Source organism: Lepisma saccharinum, chromosome 20, assembly GCF_977018435.1.
Source record: "Lepisma saccharinum chromosome 20, izLepSacc3.1, whole genome shotgun sequence".
NCBI classification, from domain to species: domain Eukaryota; kingdom Metazoa; phylum Arthropoda; class Insecta; order Zygentoma; family Lepismatidae; genus Lepisma; species Lepisma saccharinum.
In genome coordinates this window covers 48,102,079-48,123,482 of record NC_139248.1, presented here as the reverse complement: position 1 = coordinate 48,123,482, position 21,404 = coordinate 48,102,079, and the positions used below count along the sequence as shown (strand labels likewise).

At 36.2% G+C, this 21,404-nt stretch overlaps 1 pseudogene; it reads left to right on the top strand.

The window, feature by feature from the left end:
• Positions 1-19,398: 19,398 nt before the first annotated feature.
• Positions 19,399-20,195, top strand: LOC146003608 (elongin-B pseudogene; annotated as a pseudogene).
• Positions 20,196-21,404: the final 1,209 nt, after the last annotated feature.

The following is a 21,404-nucleotide window of genomic DNA, read 5'->3' as shown; positions in this document are numbered from 1 at the left end:
AAATATAATATTAATAAATCCGTTACGTGGATTTAGTATCAAATAACAGTCATTTCAAATGATCAAACCTCATTTCTCTAAAAGCTAAATTATTTCTTTCATTTGTGTTAACAATACTACTCGCAGTATAAGAGAGTTGGTGCACTAATATTACATTTAAACCACATAATATGTAATTGTTAAAAAGGTAAGGATGTCGAATCGTCCCTACCTAATACAAATATGTATGAGGAAACAATTGGGAGTGGAAAAAAATAGTTTCACGTTTGAGGAACATCCATTAAGGATGAAACATAATGAGCCCAATTTGAGTGAAGATGTATTAACCTACATCTAATTTATTATGTAAGGGTTGTTGGATTCAGATATATTAGCATAACTAATATATTTACAGTGTATTTATTCTAAGAGAACCAAACCTAACGGACCTAGCCTAACAACGTAGGCATTCCTCGAGTAACGTCACAACGCGAGGTTGTCCTCATGATGTGCGCTAAGGAAAACAAGTGAAGTCACAGTGTCCCTTATCGCACAACGCTAGGACAACCTTGAACAATGAAATAACCAGAAACCATATATTTCCCAAACAAATTGAAGAAAAACAATTTAAAATAACGAAAATAATTTACAGATATTAAGAAATAGAAACTTCAATATCCAAAAATAAAATGAAAATCATAAATACAGATGAAAACACGAAATAAAGAAAGATATATCCTAGTGGAAATTTGGATACATAACCACTTTAAAAATCAAAGTTTGACCTGGCAATACTGTGTTTACAACATGGGTTTCGATAAAGAAAAGCACTTATATGGTAAGTAATGTAAGAAAGTTTGTATTATTTCACAGAACAGAAAGGTCTAATTGAAAAATGCACAGTGACAAATCAAAACTCGAATTAAGTACTACGAGTGAACATTTTTTTTACGCCGAAATGGTAAAACACAAGGGTCGATTGTGCAGTATAGCCGTTAAAAAGCAAGATCTATCATGGAAAATCTCATACGAAGATGGAAAACAAGCAGTAATTTGGATCCTTTCATATTTATATATACCATAATGGTCAGCCCGTCCTTAGAATATGCCTGTCAAATATGGCATCTATTAAATTTCAAAATAAATACATAGCTAATTGAAAATGTTCAACCCACGCTTCTTAGATATATGTATAATAAAATAAATAATAATCCATGGCGCGACAGCCCTCGAAGGGCCTTGGCCTATTTCCCGACTGCCAGTCTCCCTCCCACAATCCTACCTAGAGGTGTGGAAATCTTTAACTGGTAATGGGGTGACGTCGGGTCAGCACGTCGAACCCTCAGCCGTTATAGGAGATTTACGCTACTCACACGTAGCTTCCCAATTTCCTCACGATTGTGGGTTGCCACCGGTCGCAGGCGGACTCGAACCCATGCCGTCCCTCAGTCGGAGTCCAAAGCACAGCGCCTTAGGGAGAATTCACGCCGCAGAAACATGCGAAACGCAACACGCAACATGCAACACGAAACACGTGTCGCTTGGAAGCCAACACTCAGTAATCAATGCAACCTTTCGAACCGAAGAGACACTGCAAGATGCACGTGTCGCGTGTCGTTTACCTGCCTCTCGGACTGTGCAGTTTTCTCAATACCGTGCATCGTGTTGCTTCAGTTTGTTGTTCGCGCATGCGCAGCGAATCCTTCATTCCAACGAGCTGTATTTAAACTCTAGAAGAGAGCCCAACCTGCATTATGTTTGATCCTCTAATTTGTTGATATAATAAAGTATCGATATGTACAATGTTTTAACAATGCTTTAAGACTTAAACACAACGTTCATTCCGCTTTATCAAGTTTTTTGATGCAGTTATCTTTCGGCTGTAATTTGCCTTTAACATCGTGAAAGGAGGCCATGTTTTAGCCATTTACCTGACTTCTTTTATTTGAAAAAGTCAGCTAATGAGGCACTTCAGTCCAAAATATATTAGTCAACATGGTAAAGTACTCTAGTGCATTGTTTTTCAACCGCCGGGCCGCGACCCGATGCCGTGCCCTCGTATCAACTATGCTGAGCACCGAAATGTTCTGCTGAAACTGGTTGACAACTATCATAATCCCAATATCATATTTGAGTTGTGAGTTTTCGTTTTTTAAGTCCATTTTATGCACAAATAGACTAATGAGAACTAGATCTGCCCGGTGCCTCCCCGGTTATCGAACCCGGGATCACTTAATTACAAGGAGACGACGTTACCAATTTGTCTTCCATATTTTCATATTTGTCAACAATCCTACACACGTAATCAAACTATTATTACTCTTTATGGTAGAATTTATTTATCAATATTTAATTTCATAGGTACATGTTAAATTGATGCATAAAATCTTAAATACTGTAAAGATTTACGAGGAAAATTCTTCGGCTAAGGGCAGTGACTTAAAAAGAATACCGTGACATGGTTTCACGAAGGTTGGGAACCATTTCTCTACTGTATAGGTATTCGCTTTATTCAGGCTGAAAAGTCTAGCGTATACAGTTTGAGGTCAGTGCATATTATTTCTCAGTTTTCTCGTGCACAACATGCCTCTCCCAAGTTTCAATAACTTGCACAAATTTTACAACGCAATTTACGTGTCACAATGTATCTTGTTACGTTATTTTCAGGTGACTATTAAACTGATTAATGCAATTATATCGGTACCATCATGCAAACTGAGCAAAGAAACCAGTGTCGCTTGCAACGTGCATCTTGTCTCTTCGGTGTGAAACACTCGTGTCGCGTGTTGCATGTCGCATGTTGCATGTCGCGTGTTGCATGTTGCGTGTTTCTTCGGTGTGAATTCTCCCTTAGACCGCGCGGCCACGGAGGAGGACTAGATTTATGTGTAATAATTTTAAAATGTATCAGGTCTATTATGAATATCAGGAGCGTATATTCCACACTAGCTAGGCTATCTGCGAAGCCTGAAGTCTAGAAAGTAAAATACTGAAGATAAATCTATTTGAAAACTGTGAATTAACCTGATTTCAAAAAGAAGATAATAGCGATTCTGAAGTTGGCAACCTGAATTCTTAGGAGTTGGCAACCTCAATTCTTATGAGTTGGCAACCTCAATTCTTAGGAGTTGGCAACCTCAATTCTTAGAAGTGGGCAACCTGATTTTTTATAAGTTTGCAACCTGACTATCGTTGGGATGGCAACGTGGCTTCCTTGAAGACGTCAAGAATGAGACTAGTCTTCTCCCTTCCTCCATTGCCTAGGACCAGGTGTCATGGTGAGATGGCCCAGGTCTTAGACTCAGCATACGCCACTGCTGAATATATTTGCATATAAATAATTAACATAAAATCATTTTTTATTTTGTACATTAAGATTTCTATTTTCAAAATTTTGAAATTATATCGGTGCATTTTTATTACTTATTTTAAAAAAGTATGCAAGTTATTAGCATTTTGAAAGTTTTTTTTAAAAAATAATGAATGACGATACAATTATTCAAAAAATATGAATATAATCAAATCATTGAACATGAAGTCTGTGGAAATCTGTGGAACACCTTCAAACTATAAATTAAATTTTAAAAATTAATTTCAAATATTACAGTGATTTGATCAAATATTGATGAGATTATTCAATTAATGCAAAATGTTTATTAAACCCAATGGAAGGGTTTGGAGACCCGTTAAACCCTCCCCTTATAAACGGACACGAACACATTAAAAAAATTAGCAACAATTTACTGATAATCCTGCCAATAGTGTTGCCCATGGGACGAGACGAGACGAGACGGGCTTTTAAAAATTCGAGACGAGACGAGATTGACCATGTGCCATAAGACAAACGAATATTTTCGAGACGAGACAGCATTTCCACGAGACTCCACGAGACGAGACAGGCCAAAGTCTCGTTTCGTGGGCAACACTACCTGCCAACGACACATAAGAAATTACGCAGAACCGTTACTAAACTAAAACAAAAAATGATTTTACTAAGAACGCTAGATATTATATTTAAAGAACGTAATACACCTTATTGAAAATCCAAGCACCTTTAAGATTACTGCATCTGTTCTTCCGGGTTTCAAGCAAACACTTTTGAAGTAATTTCCATACAATATTTGTCCTCTAAAATTTTCTTTATTGAAAATATAATGCTTCTAAAAAAAAAGTTCACGTTTTCGCTCCTTTTGACAATGTCGAAACGTGACTGTAAAGTTTGCGCGACCGCCGTGATAAAGCCCTGAAATACAACAATCCATCAAAGCGCATGCGTGAAGAAGACTGTATCTGACAGCTTTAAATGCGCGTTGAAAGTACATGGATCCGACTTAATACAATATTGACTTACCAGGAATGCTGTAAGGAATTCAGGAAGGCTTCCAGTGACTGGGAGGAATGCGACTTGAAGACGTGAGTACTCTTTTTGACTGCAAGCGGACAAGGGGGATCTCTTCCGCACTTCAGCTCCACTCCGTGTGGAAGGGAAGTGAAGAAATAGGGAAACTTGAGGCAAGTTGACAATGATAATATATTTTGCTTCATGACTCCGAAAGTATTCCATTGAAATGAACATAATTGTCCACATAGATAGCTAAAATATTGTGCTGTAAGAATAGAATGCACTCGATTATAGCAGCAATTTACGTAACAGTGCAAAAGTCGCCAACTTGCCCCAAAGGTTGGGTAAGTTGACGAACTATGCGAGCCAATATGAAGAACAGCAACTCTCAAATGAATGAATAATGTAATTTACTATCAAGGAAGTTAATACACGAAATATGCTCCCACTTGAGTATGTGATAGGTCTAAATCAAAGTAGTAAAAATCAAAATAAACAGAATGTGGATCACACACACATTTTGACGTAGAACTCAAAACATATCACGAATAATTAATCACCTTCGTACCACGAACAGAGATCATGCCACTGTTCGTTGCAACGTGAACACTGAATCCAGTCTTCATGAGAAAGAAAAATGAAGGGTTGGTCGCTGTTCGTCATCTTCCCCACAAAGCATATTTTCACTTATGGCCATATTACCATTCATCTATCAGGATATTAAAACTTTCAAATGCTGTGTTCCAATAGCTTCTAATTGTAATATAGGTTTGTTTCACCTACGTCACAAACTGTTGCATTATGACATCGACTAATAAAATTGGCCTCAAACGTGGCAGCTGTGCTCATCCTGGCGTCACATGAAACCCACTTATACATTTGTGTGATTTCTTAGTGTAATATTTCGAGAAATATTTATATGTAGTCCGAAAATCGATAACGAGTATGCACAATTTGTATTTCCCTATCTGCAAGGAGATGAGTACTTGAGCTTGCTTTCCAACTTATAGCCATGACGTCAGCCATTAGGAATATTGTCGCACGCACCTACTGCAGACTATTGACAAGAAAAATGGTATTAATCATCTTGCCTGTTTCGTCAACTTGCTTCAAGTTCCCCTACGATAAAAACCATGTGTTTCTTCAACTTTGTTCACATTCTAATAGTAAGGGAATAGCCATCCTGGTTAACAATATAAAAATACATTCTAATGTAGAAAAAAATCCATGCCTTTACCATGTGTTTCTTCAACTTTGTTCACATTCTAATAGTAAGGGAATAGCCATCCTGGTTAACAATATAAAAATACATTCTAATGTAGAAAAAAATCCATGCCTTTACCAAGAGGTCATTCCATGTCAAATCATCCAGAATTTTGTGAAAATGTCACCCACCATCTCCGATTTTGATGAAATTCGGTATACTTATAGAACTTTTCATGCTAATTACAAAAATGACAACTTTTTTGAGTTTGGTCAAGGTGTTCAGAAATTACGAGTTTTTAAAAATCTCCGTGTACGCCACATGCGGCTCCACTTTGAATGACACGCATTAGGTTATAAATTATAGTATCTTCTCTCAGGTTTGCCTTAGAAACTTCAAGTTTCTTTTCTTTTGCTCAGGATAGTGTAAGCTTTCATTTAAATAAGGTTTCAGATCAGTGTATCAATAATCATGTATTTTATGTATAGTTTCATGTATTTTTTAGAAAAATAAGTGACTAACTTCAAGAGCGAATTTCGTGCAATGCCCTCCCCTTCTATTTCCCCCAAATTTTATATACAGGTAGCTCAAAGTTGGTACTAATGTTTGATGGAAAAATTGGGATAGGCGGTTCAGAGACAGGGTGATAAAAAAATCATTTGCATTAAAAGTTAATCTTATTAAAAATGCTTATGTATTTAGCACAAAGTCTGAAATACAATATGTTTTGAGGTATAATATTCAAAATTTCTGTTCACTATGTGTGAAGGTAAGCATAGGCGTAACCTGGCGGGGGCAAAGGTAAGCATTCCCCCTTCCAAAATTTGTAGATTAATTAAAACCTACAAATAATAATTGCAGTGGAACCCAGATTTCAAGTTCCTCGATTTTACATTTTCCTTCATTTTACATTCAATCTTGGTGGTCCCAACATAGCAAGGTGCTAAGAAATTTTCCTCGGTTTTACATTTTCTCGCATTCAATTTGAGCTTCGTCCCCTGAACAACATAAAATCGAGGTTCCACTGTATCTAAGTTAGTTTCAACTGTCTTCAATTTTTTAAAAAAATTATAATCCTCATCATTAGCATTCCCAAGTTTAGCAAATTTTCTTCGAGAACATTCTTCTTTTTGTGCATTTTATCGCAATATGGAATTTTTTTTTTTTTTTTTTTTTTTTTGCTACTCTTCATGGAGATACGTAATAAGAAGTAAGAATTAATGATACACATTTGTGCTGATTGAAGTTTTTCCAAATGGAGCTTTTCTTGCCACATACCACAGAAAATCTCCTTGTGATGGTGTGGTTGGAACACTTAGAAGACTTGTATAGACATCAACAGTATTAAGTAACAAGTGCAGCAATGAAGTACCAATTCCATAGAAATAGTATTAGAGGCATAAATTTCTTATTAATCACGTAAGGTGAAATGACAACAAGCCGCAGTACAATGTGTCAGCGATTGCAAAGTACTATACAACAGCACCAGGAAGATTAAGTATGCACTGTTTTGAACTTAGGCTACAGGCTATTTTAAGTGTTCGGTAAGATACTTTTTACAAGTAACCGAGTTTCAGTTACTCATTTAAAAAGTAACTCAGTTACAGTTACTGGTACTTTGAAAGTAACTGTGAGTTACTTTACAGTTACTGTGAAAGAAACTTACAGTTAATGATCATTGAATTGTGTAAATATTACAAATTGCGTTTCTAATACATAATATGTCTTCATATACTTACATTGCTACTGCAAATAAATGATGAAACACAGTCAACTTTGCTTGAACAATTTTAATTAAGAAATCATTTGTATGCTGACCACGGTATTTTGAATATGGTGTCATTGATTCCACTTCTACCTATTTCTTTCTCCTCCATTCCAAGTTCAACAAGATCCAAAGATCCACTCCTTCGACAGTCCACCTAAAACACTGAAGTCTTCACATACAAGTAGATATGAATTGAAGTAAAGCGTGGATGAAGTTAGCATGCAACAAAGCATAGCTTCCTTGAAAGGCCGGTAATTCCAAGAAAATCCTTTTAACATCCAGAGAAGGTACAGATATTTTTATTTTACAGTTGGGAACAGAAAATGTGAACGGCACAATTTATAGTGCATGAAATTTTGGCAATTCATAGAATACAATCGAGTAAGTATTTTTCGGTACTATCTTCATGGGCGTAACTTGGGAACTATCTTTGGGTTGAAAGAATCATAAAGTTTTCCGTCCCATTAAAATAGTGTCAAAGATTATTTGCTAAATACATTTGAAAAATCACAATAATTACTCTTTTCTTGTTTGTTCCTCAAGTGCCAGGAAGTTCACAAAATATATTTAACTTGTAGGTTTTAATTAATCTATAAATTTTGGAAGAGGGAAATGCTTACCTTTGCCCCCGCCAGGTTACGCCTATGCTTACCTTCACACATAGTGAACAGAAATTTTGAATATTATACCTCAAAACATATTGTACTTCAGACTTTGTGCTAAATACATAAGCATTTTTAATAAGATTAACTTTCAATGCAAATGATTTTTTTATCACCCTGTCTCTGAACCGCCCATCCCAATTTTTCCATCAAACATTAGTACCAACTTTGAGCTACCTGTATATAAAATTTGGGGGAAATTGAAGGGGAGGGCATTGCACGAAATTTGCTCTTGAAGTTAGTCATTTATTTTTCTAAAAAAATACATGAAACTATACATAAAATACATGATTATTGATACACTGATCTGAAACCTTATTTAAATGAAAGCTTACACTATCCTGAGCAAAAGAAAAGAAACTTGAAGTTTCTAAGGCAAACCTGAGAGAAGATACTATAATTTATAACCTAATGCGTGTCATTCAAAGTGGAGCCGCATGTGGTGTACACGGAGATTTTTAAAAACTCGTAATTTCTGAACCCCTTCACCAAACTCAAAAAAGTTGTCATTTTTGTAATTAGCATGAAAAGTTCTATAAGTATACCGAATTTCATCAAAATCGGAGATGGTGGGTGACATGGCTTGGATGATTTGACGTGGAATGACCCCAAGAGCTTTGCTTTAAAACATACAAAATTAACATCAGAATCCGCATCGGTATCGGCTCAAGCCCCTAAAATGAACGCTTGTCAAAGTGTGGCAGAAAACACCAATATGATTGCATAATAATAGCAATTACCTATTTATATGCTCATTCAGATAGAAAAAAATAATTTAACATGAAAACTTCAATCTGTAAAGGGCATTGCACATTTAGGCTGCTTGTAGAAATTTTTTGAATAATCATGATTTCTTTTTTTTTACTGCTAGATTACTTGAGTAATTATCCTGATACACGTTTCTCTTGAAATAAATTTTAACAATACCAGAATTTGCCCTTATCCATTCCACAAAAAAAATATTTCCTGTCAGATAGGTAGCATTTTTATATATTCTTTTCATAAAGTATACCCCCTGGGATTTTGCATGAATGGTTTCCTTTAGAAGCATTGATTTGAAGTTTTAATAAATAAAAAAAATATATATTTACTTTCAAAATAGGCGGGTAATACGGGTCGTTTAGAATGTTTATCTCATATGTTTATTTGCTAGAAATAACACTTTCATTTATGCTGGACTGGAGTGGAGGTAAGGTAAGGAATATTTGTCACTTGTAAGAATAACAATATTGCTCACAAGAAAAGTGTCACTTGCTTAGCTTATTAATAAACAACCAAACTGCATGTAGCTACAGAAATTTATTCTAATCAGTGTTTTTACAAACAATTTCAGTAGATGATGTTGCAATTTATGTGATATATTTACATAAAGCGACAGAAATGTGCGACATTTGCAACTGAATAATTATGTGTATGTTATTAGTGGTTTTTCTTTATATAATTCGAACAATTTCGATTATTTGCTGTTGGCTCTTCACTTCTATAGGCTTCGAGCTGGTCTGGTGGATGAAGACACTTTAACCCCAGAAGAAAGGAGGAAATCCTACAAGAAATAAGGAATTAGACCATACATTGTACATCTGTATGTATGTATGTGTGTATACACACATACACACACACACGTATATATATGTATATATATATATATATATATATATATATATATATATATATATACCTCTCTCTCTCTCTCTCTATGTGTGTGTGTGTGTAAAAACGCTGAAGTAATCACAACCTCGGTGGAATAGTATGTGGAGTACTTGACTCACGATCTCATCATCAAGTATTCAGGATTCTAGTTGCGGCCAGCATATTACTGTTTCATTGCATCTATTTCAGCATTCATATTCTTCATCATAGTTAAACCAGTGAAAGATAAAAACGGCAACATATACTTAAATATATTAGAGTTATTTACTGAAGAATGTGAAAAAAATTGACTTATTCCAAGTAGGGTCTCATCTCATAACATTTGGATAGTTGGAACAGAAACAAAATAATTGTAAAGTAATTCTTGGGTTACAAAAATAATCATTTTACCACAGTAATTGAGTTCATGGTTTTATGATTTTCATACGTTAGGCTATGACATAAATCATGATGTCATGAATATTTCAGTTATTTATCTTAAAGGGTTGCTAACATGAAAACATTCTTAGGTTGTGTCACAATGTAGAAACTCACCCCACATGAAATTAGCAGTTTTCATGTCCTCTCCTTTTTCTTGAAGAGGTACTGGCTCTCCCTCAGAATATGGCATTGGTATGGGAACAGCCACGGCTACACAAACGAGCAATGCGAGGAATGTAATGACCTGGAAGGAAAGAAGCACACATGTGTCGAATATGTATCATAAAAATCGGAAAAATCTTATATTAAGTGTGGTCGATGTTTGGCAACATTTCTTAACATTCATATGAATTGAAATATATCAATGGTTCTTAAATATTTTGTAAACCTCAAATTTGAATATTCCACATAAACGAAGAAAGTTTATATCGAGAATAAAATTACAACCATCGTAGAAAACATTTCCCCACGCTTTCTTACTTCTCGTATAACTACTACTTTCTCATATCTGCATTTGAAGTTATAAAAGAAGTATTTTGTACTACTTTGAACAAGAATTTTTAAGTAGGTATATAAATAATAAAACTTACGCAGATTGATTTCCATGATTGTGGGGAAAAATGTGACTTGAATTTTCTAATCAAGAAACATTCACTGATACTGACTGTTATCATACAAACTACAACCAACGTCTGTAAAGGATTCAGATAATTCTCTGCCAAATACATTACATTGCATTTTATTTCAAACTTGCCACACAATTCAGATATTTGACTTAGAGTTAATAATGTGGACTTAGGAAGCACAAGTATTATTGTGTACATCCTGTGGAGATAGAGAGAGGATGTTCATTTGTGTAAATTCACTCATCACTTTCGTCTAATTAATATCCATTCTCATTATCACGATTTACACTAAAGAGATTGAAAAGTGACGTGACATGAATAAAATACAATGCAAACTATTAATTTACGAGAATTTTAATTTGTAACTTGTTAAAGGTTACTTTAAAGGAACGACTCAAATAACAATTTTCTTATCCTTAAACTACTTCTAATCTGGGTTGTCTTCAATATTTACATTTGACAATTTTCATAATGAATCAACTCCCCAGCTACACATTACTAACTTCATACTTACTTTGGCATACATAGCTTCGTTGTAAGTGATACCTTTTGAAATTATGAAAGGAAACTGTAACTTTTCGTGTTGTTGCGATAATTTATATCAGTTTTCGACCTTCATGTTTGCGGTTCAAGAACTGTATATTCACACCACGAGTACTCTTCCACAGTTTACTGAACAGTAAAATCAACGATTTACTAAGCAAAACAGCCTTGAACAACTCTATCCCTAAACTATGAAAAAATTATTTTTTATTAAAATTACATTCATTTATCTGCTAATAATATAATAATTGCAATACACATTTCACAGTATGTGCTGCCTAAATAATAGATCAAAAGTAAACATTTTGTAAGACAATTTTGGCACAATAGTAAACTTATGATTAATTCATCTTCCACTTCTCATTAAGCATTACTAGCGCACATCCTTGATAATGTAGTATATTTTTCATTTCACATCTCATTGGTAAACCATAGACAAGCAGAATATGATCAAAGTCGCAGCACAGTTGCCTGAAAATCTTGTTACAATTTCCTGCAAGGTTAATCAATGTCCATGAACAACAAACTCATGAAAATCTATAAAACGCTTGGCTTGGATTTTGCTTAACTTTCCCATTTTGGACATTTCACTGCAGGTAGAGGAACGACATGAATCATAAGTGAAAACAATGTTACACATTATGGCCTCAAGCTCTATATACTGAGATATAAAAGTACCGAGTGCTTAAAACGAATATTAGTTGAACCCACAACGGTAAAGGAAGACTCTCATCAAGCAATCATGTTTTCGAAGGTAAATGCTATGATTTTGTTTCATTTCTATTGCATAAATTATTGCACAACTTAAAGAGGGTATTAATCAAACCAAGTACTACTTCTAAGTAGTCTGCACAAATATAAAGGGTTCATTTCCTGGTTTCTCAAACAATGGTACGCGAGCTACGTAGCAAAATGCAGAAACTATTGCCAAATCTCCTGTATCCTATTATTAATACATAACTATAGTTATTTCTTATTTTATTGTCAATAAATGAAAGTAATGTAAGTACAGTTTTAGTAATTATATTAACTCATATTTGGCAATATAACGGTGTAATTTTAATTGTCAGCATTTAAACCCCGTAACGGTACTTGATGGTGAGGCGAAAGTATGATTTTTTTTAGTGGTACGCCAATCTAATACTTTGAGAACCCCTTGCTAAATTAATTCATGCATTTATATATCACCATCAATGCTTCATGTTGTACGTCCGGTTTTAAATTTTTAGATTAGATAAGGGTTTTATGTGTTATATCTAGAAGTCTTCACAATCCATATTCGATATTTTAGGGCATACATACAACTGAGAAAATGTATTTCGATAGGAAAGGAGCTACAGTTACTTAAAAAGAAATAAACTCTTGATGACCTCTACAAGCTTTGAAAGTTTGTTTGTGTTGTATAGCAACACCCTGTGTGTGTGTGTGTGTGTGTGTGTGTGTGTGTGTGTGTGTGTGTGTGTGTATATATATATATATATATATATATAGATAGATAGATAGATAGATAGATAGATAGATAGATAGATAAATATAGATAGATACATACACACAACCGTAGTCCATTCGATAGGGGTTTGACTTGCGGTAAATCCGGGTTCTATTCCAGTGGTAGGTGATCTCAGATGGAAAATTTTCAGACCGTACCCCATGCATAGGGTGATTCTGGGACTCACCCAGCCTCTACTAATATGGGTACCTAGGGGAGGGGTAATTTCGACCTGAGCGTAGTGCTTATCAGACCACCTGTACAATGGTCGAGATCGTGAATATGCGGAGATCATAGCTCCACACCCCTATGAGCCTCTACGGTACGTTTCAATGTTCAGAGGAATGCTTTACCTGTGTGTGCGTGTTTGGGAGTGTGTGTGCTATTTGCCATTGTAAATAACGAATCTTAATTTTAATGTAGTTCTATATCAGAAATTGGATTTTATTTATTGTGCTTTATAATCTCATCATTCATTACATAATCTCACCAATCATTGATATATTGTTTATTATGTATTCTCTGACAGACTAATCATGTAAATATTGGTGCTGATAATTCAAGTACTTGAGCACACTGCATATAAATATTGAAATATTGACCGAATGCTTATAAATAACATATTTTTATTCGTTCCCTGTAGATGATGGTATTCCTCGCACTGTTTGTTTGCTTAGCGGTGGCTATTCCCATGCCCATGCCATACCCCCAGAGTGTACCAGAGCCTCTTCAAGAAAGAGGAGAGGACATGAAGACAGCCAACTTCATGTGGGGTAATATTTGAATTTCCTGAATTTATACTATAAAGAAAATAAACTTACTTTAGATTTAAGCTGACGAATTGCATGGAACTTTTAGAATACTGCCTTGCTATTTCCGTCATAATAGATAGTTCCTATTGTTAAAAATGAATTAAATTTAACTTCACGTAAGGGAGAATATAATGTCTTGTCCTTTCGTCTTAAAATTAACTGAGATCAACAGAATCTCGTATTTTGTGCCTGAGCTATTCCATCTTAGCATTATTTACATTTCATGATAACATTCGTTGAATAAATGATAAGTGAATACAGTGTGGCCAGAAAGTTCCTTTACACCCGAACTAAATGCGTGTAACAATGTAAGATATTTAAGATGTTTACCTCCCATCCTGATCATTGATATGGCAACAGTGCTCCTCACGTGAATTGCCACGTGCCTGCCACGTGACTGCCCTCGGAGGGAGAATAAAGTCTGTGCATTGACCAGTTCATTGTTGCCTGTGCGTTGACCAGTTCATTGTCGCGCCTTTCTGTGTTTGGTGAACAACAATGGCAGATACCAGTGACTTCACTTTGGAGGAGTGCTTAGTTACAAGTGTGTGGGTCCATGAACGGAAGCACAACATTATATTATGAATGTAGGGATGAAATAAGTGGAGGTGTAAAAGGACTTTCTGGCCACCCTGTAGAATACAAATTTATATGTGTAAATTTTAAAATATTTAATTACATTTATGTCTTTCGCAGGTTTTCCATATTTCTGGGGATAATGACCATTGTCAAGAAAGGAAAATATGTCCACAGAGTGAAAGCCTGTATTATTGCGTTGCAGATAGTTTGTAGTTTATGCACAACAAACAACTCTTCAAACAATTTTGTGAAATGAATGTGATTCGCTGCAATTATTCTTCGTTGTATTTTGAAGAAAATATTAAAAAAAGTAGTAACTATAATTGTTTGGTTTAGAAATTATTTCGTTATATCCATGAATCAATCGTCATTAGTTGCCATTTTGTAACATTTTGCTTACATTAAAAGGCGAGAAATTCGGATCATACGGCTTGAAAGAAGAGTTCCAAACATTTATGCACACTACTAATGATAATATACATAAAATATTATTCAGGAGCTTTACTTTTCGTTAATTGAATCTAACTCCTTTCTTTGATATTCAATAAATAATCAATTCTTTATCTGTTTGACATTAATTTCTTTGCCAGGGCAGTTGTTTTTATACAAATTTTGGCGATATTAACTACACGTAAGCTAGATAATGAATGCGTACTATTATATTTCTATTCTTTTGGCATAGTTTTACTTTTGCATGCAATAATCACAATATAATATTAATTTCCATATTTAATAAATATATTTACATTATTATCATTGAGACACTTGGTATCCCTCCCCCCAGAAATGTATACGTGCCTGGCAGCATGTATTGCCAAATGTTCTTTGATGTCTCGTTGATATGCGTATGCTTTTGTTTATATAAAACAGAAAAGAAAAGAGGGAAAGTGCGTGAGAATGAAACGGTGAGAAACAATTGCCCTGAGAAACAGACCAGGCAATGTCAATGAGTGCTGGAGTTGATTGTTTTCGAGCGTCCTGATACCAGGGCGTAGACAACGGGGGTCGTGGAAAGATTTAGGCGCAAGAAGAAAAAAAAAAAAGAAGTGAATTGGACTGAGAACAGACTGACTGAAGATTTTTTCATTGTTATTGTTTCCTGTCATCAAGAGCGATCTTTCCATATGTTTCTGAATGACCCGCCCGCCGATGAGCTACGCCTGCCATTCTCAACCAAGGCAAGCTTGACAGGGGTGGAAGAACAATAGAATTTGAAGGTAAACGATATAATTTCCTCCGCTCTTTTGTCAAGTTGCATTTGCTGTAAGTAAGATAGGGTGTGGCATCCCCCCTCCCCCCACACACGCCCCACCTAGCCTTTGCGAGTCGGCGAGGGCTTCAATGAATGCTCTTGGCCGACCAAGACATGAGTCGCTCACAAAGTCATCATTCATCGAATCGGAAACCTCTAATTATTCCTCTTTTTCGCACTCGATGAAAACACCTGTGACATAAGGCTCTGCCAGGTGTGTCTGACTTAATGAGGCACGTCTGTTCTCGTGCCTCAGACACTGGAATACATTTCTAGTATGGGCCTTTCTAAGTTGTCAATTGAGTTTGCCTTTTTCATGGAGTTTTGGGAACATCTTTTATATTTATTCCCCTTTCTTCCCCTTCACCGATGGAGCAGTGGTAACGCCATTGCCTTGGGATCAAGGGGTTCGATGCCCGATGTGACAAGATGATAACCAACGCATTTACGTTCAGCATCAACCAGTTTTAACCTGAATCTTTCCACACAATTTTGCCAGCTACGAACAATATTTCGCTCGTATCTCATTTAAGATAACATGAGATAACACTTTTAGAATTCAAAATTGACGAAGGAAGTGAATTTTCGTAGACAAAGTTTTCATAACAAAAGATCATTAGATTTGATAATTTTTCTCCAATAACTGTAAAAAGAAAAAAATCAAAAAGTCTTAAAATTGTAATACCCGACAATTAAACAACAATATTTCGTATACTCTAGTTGCATACCTATTAAGAGTGCACCTATGGTGACTTCAAGGAGATGTTACAAACTTTCATAAGATTTCTTTGCGGGAAGTATATATGTCCAAGGAATTGACGGAATCTAGTTTCGGACATGACGTAGCATTGTTTCCAAAAGCAGAAGAGTCAAAGGACATATTCGACTCTTCAAGCTTGTAACTGATTCCGAGAGCCTCTACGTTCATCCATACGTCCCGTTTTGACCGGGACAGTCCCGTTTCAGAGGCGTGTCCCGGTCGTCTTGGTCATCCCGTTCATTTTATTAAAAAGCCACTATATGTCCCGTTTTTTAAAAGTCTAGAAGTTGTCTTGAAAACCAAGTCTAGATTTGAGAGACATGTTGTGTGTGTTCCGTTATTTGTAAAGCAGTGAATAAGCATGAAGTTTCTTTACGAGATTGCAACAAGAATTTAAAGTTCCTTCGTTTTGACACAGACTAAAAAAAATCTACAGTTGTGTATCTGATATGTGGGATGAGGTTTTCGGGGAGATTTATGAACGCAGTTGATGAAGAATAAAGCTGCCTTCAAGATTGGTTCTTCTGCTAGATACTTCTGATTGATTTTGACTGATTTGGTGTTTTAAATCCACTTTATGCACAGTAAGGCTAATCGGGACTGGACCTGCAGTTTAAAGTGGGATCCAAACCACATGTGCCTCCACCGGGTATCGAATACGGGACCCTAACATCAAAGGTTGATCAGAAAGGACGAGAAATACTATGTAAATCATACCGAGATATCATCAATAAGATTTTACAACGGGAGATCGTATTTTATTTATTGTTTATGATGTATCATTTATGTGATCCATCCTATAACTAATAATAATAATATGTTAATAACAACAATAATTTTATAATTAGACTTCACCGATTTTTTCAGGAAGGGCGGGAGTGGGGGGGGGGGGTAAATTGATCTCCAGTTGACTGAGATCGTTGAATACATTCCACATTGTAATTGTGAGGCTAGAATCTGAGTTGAGGGGGAGAAAGGCAATCTCGTTTGTGGCCAGTGTGTTCTTTACTAAATCATTGGTACTGTAGAGGGCATGGATAACCTTTTGCACTAATGTAATTTCATTGACTGCTGACATAAATACAACATCGTGCAGAGCCTAGGTTCATCTTGGCCCCTGATTAGGAATAGTAGGGTTTTTTGAAGGATTTTATTTTATGCTGTCTTTGTGAAGAAAATTACATTTCCCACTGATAACACAGCACACAACCTCGCAGAATTTTGATCTATTCAGACAAATATTACACCTAGTTGTTGCACTGTTTCTTCTCCATTATATCCACATTTAAGTTTACTGACAATTGATCAGGAAACCGTACTTCTAAGCACAAAACAAATCTGACTGCATGAAATTTCGTAGTGTTGCCAATCTGAAGTAGTAATTTCCAATCTCTGTGCAAATTTCCCTTTATTTTTAACCACGATATGTAAAATGAAAATTATTAGAGATAATTTTCAATTCTAAGATTCTTTTGAATGGGGACATAATGTAGACATAAAAAACTCTCTTTTTTTACATTTACTAGAAACGAGATTACAAATTATTAGAGAGGGGGTGGGGCACAAGGGGTTCAATTCGGATCAAAGGATTCAGGAGATTTGAGGCGGTACGATGTACCCCTGTACCTCTCCGTTCCTGCGCAACTCCATATGCTAACTCCTCAGTAATGCATTTCGGAGCACGCTTTATAGAAATGGACTGGACCGAAGAAGTACGTTCCTTCTGATCTTGCATTTCATTTACGAACCATTCCCCACCACCCCCCACTGCATCCAACATGGCAGAGCATGTGGGGTCGCGCGTGGGAGAGCAGTTTGCACGGTTCTCTTCTGCATCACCTCACGGTCACGTCAAATCCTCTAGAAAACGTGGGCACAAACACACACACACACACACTGCGAACGCACCTCAAGTTCGTCTGGCCTTGTTTCGGATTTGCCTCCATTCCATCTGAGGCCCCTTCTCCCCCTGACCTCCTCCTGTCACGCTTCGTCTGTTCCCTGTGAAGAGCAACTGACAGCCCTGTTAGCGGGCCAGTCCCTGTCTTGTATACAGATTGACACTTCTGTGATGAATATTTTCCTCCGAATTCGGAGGCTTTTTTCGCAAGGCAACCTCCACAAGCGAAGACCCCAGTATTCCTGTATGCTTCAGATTGTTACGTAGTCTACAATGCAGTTTCTATTATGCCTGATGATTAGTTCTTGGGCAGAAAATCAAGTGAAGCAGTGTTGTAGGAGTAATGAGTTGATTGTTATACTTTTAACCAGTTTCAAGTTTCTATATACCTGCGTTTCGCAGACTGGTTCTGGCTTCGCCCTCGAGGTAGTGTGCTTGTATCTAACTAGACATTAGTCAGTAGTTCCCGAACACAGCATGTGTTGTCGGTCCTTGAATGGTTTTCCCAGTCGTTTGCTACATTGTTCGATTTATTCCCGATTCAGGATTTACCAACTCAAGAACTATGGAAATTCCAATGAAAACAGTGCCATTTCAGGAACTTGTCCATACCAGTTGGATATTTCAGGAAAATGTCTTCCCAGCACAGGACGCCCTACTAATTGCCTCAGGAGAGGATGAATTGGCGTTTGAAATAGTTGGCATTATGTTTAACTGCTAACCTAACCTATAAGCAAAAGATCTGCAATATACTCAAAATATATTCGAGGAAAGAAGAAACTTTTCGTGAAGCACAGTACTTTTTCTGCAAATGGATATACACTGTATTTCAGGGTAACGTGAGTAACGATAAGAACCTCTCAAAAACCGGTCCTTACCTCTCCCCCTTATACCTCTTGAGGTTCTGAGTTGGAAACATTGCACTTCAAATATTCCACTTGAAAATAACAGTTCCTGAACTGGGAACTTTCGTCATAGTTCCTGAATTGAGGCTTCCCCAGTTGGGACATCACCCACAGCTCCTAGTTTGTATTCTGACTGGCCAAAGCAGGGCTGGATATGACACCTTCTCTGACATGGTTTAGCCTGAGCCACCGCAAAGATAATAATCATCCCACGCACTGGGTTTACATCACACCACATGTTGTATCATATCGACACTTACCCCAAACACATCCTGTGTTCGGGGACTATTCCCTAATGACAAGTTTGATACAAGTGTACTACCCTGAGTATGGAGACGTAACCAGTCTCTGAAACGTAGATATATAGAAACTTAAAACAATGTTTATAAGTCCAAAAACTCAAGTGATTCCATCATCAATGTTGGAGTATTGTTTAACAGTTTTGAGCTGATTGTTATACTCGATCGTTACATTGCAAGAAAATGAATTCCAAAGCCTAGCAACAGATTGTGATAAAGTCGCCATTACAGAGAACTCACATATCATTGCAATGGATGTGTTCCTCATGATTAGAAGGCAAAACACGACCATCTTCACAGATGCAAAAGAAACAACTTCGGTCTATGAGCTGAAGAAGATGATAGAAGGAGTTCTCAAAGTGTCCCCGCAAAACCAGCAGCTTTTTAAGGACGCAGACGCAATGGAGAATGAGAAGACGCTCCAGGACTACGGCTTCACCTCCAACGTTGCGAAGGCACAGTCCCCAGCCACCGTCGGACTTGCAATCAGGTTGGATAATGGTGAATTTGAAGAATTGAAACTCACGCCATACTCCACCCCTCCTGAGCTGCCTGATGTGATGAAATCGCAGGAGCCCGGCGACCAAGAGCAATCGGCTTGAGCATTCTGCTGCTCTTAATCCGTCTTCTGCATGGGAAAATTGGTGTGAACGCATTCCAAAAGTCATCAAGAATGTTTTTGGTAGCAATGAACTGAATTAATTGAAAGACTTAACCGGTTACCATTTTCATCTTTATCATTTGGTTACCTGAGACTTCTTGGAAGGTTTTTTTCTAAAAGTCGTGTTTTGAAAATAGTGAAATATGTGACAGACAAAATAACAAGTTTCTACTCTCAGTGGTGCAGCTGTAAATAACATCTCGCAAATTGCAGAAGACACCAAATCCAAGTCAAAATGGGAGTGTATTCTTCTTGTTCTTGAAATTCAAATTATTATTTTGAAGCTGTTGACAAGACGTTTTTCTTTGTAAATATCAAATATTTCATGTGAAATGTATTGTGTTCCGCAAATAAAGAAAAAAATATGATTTTGTGTCTTGTTCTCAGGCCATGTAGGCAATATCTAAGATACTGACCAAAGTTACAGAATAAAACAGCTAAAAAATGAGTTTTCTTGGCAGCCAGACGAAGTCACTTTATACCTTTTACTTCTTTCTTATTCATCTTCTTAACATTATAATGATACTTACGTAATATTTTAATACAATAAATATTATTTTCTTTCATAAGGAAGTTCCATGAGGAGAGCATATTCGTAATATAATCGTTTCACTAATATTTATAGTTAACTTCTTTCAAAAGATTTTTCTTTTCATCGATAATTCAATTCCTTAGCATATTTGCTCTTATCAGTGTGTGTATTTCGAAATAAGAAACAGAAGTACATCATATAACGACCATTCCTTTGTCTTTTAACATCCAATCTTAGTTGGATATTATCAATTGTTTGCTCTCTTTATGATCTTTTCATTTATTTATTGAAATTTCCAGTATAGCAGGAGCCACTTTAAACCAGAAAGAAACAAGAGTAGCCTAGTGTTAAAAACAAGACAAAACAGCACCAAAATGAACAGAGTTCTGTTTTACAATATCATTCCTTATGTACATTTTTTTTTGTAGGTTGGTGATAAAAGACTAATAAGAGCTGATGAAAATAACTTATCTATTTGGCTAGAGATGTTGTTTAACTTGAATACGAAACGTTGTATGAATGAGTATCTGGGAGTTACAGTGTGGAAAGAGGGCCTCTGCAATTGTTATAAGTGAATTATTTGGTTTGTTCTTCAATTTGCCCTCCCTGTGAATCGAACCCTGAATCTGTTGAGTGAAAAAAGAGGAATATGCTCAGTATGACCAGCCTTCCATGTGGTTGACTATGTATTGTTTTCTTTTTATTGCAACAACACGTTGTCTATTTACACTAGTCACACCATATGGGTGCAGGTACATTACACCAAAATAAGATGTTTACGGTTTTATAGTTACATATACTAATTGCAATGGATGAGAACAGGATGCTGAATGCTATGGACTAAACACTGCTTGTACTGCTTACCACAAAAGTGAAAGATTGTTGGACACATTATGGCCGGCCTAAGGACCAAAAAATGCCACAGCATAGATTATTGCAATGGTAGTGGTGAATGTGGCAGCCATGACGTCTTTAGGTTCAAAATTACAGTTTGATCATTTAAAAATTGAAGACGTCAATT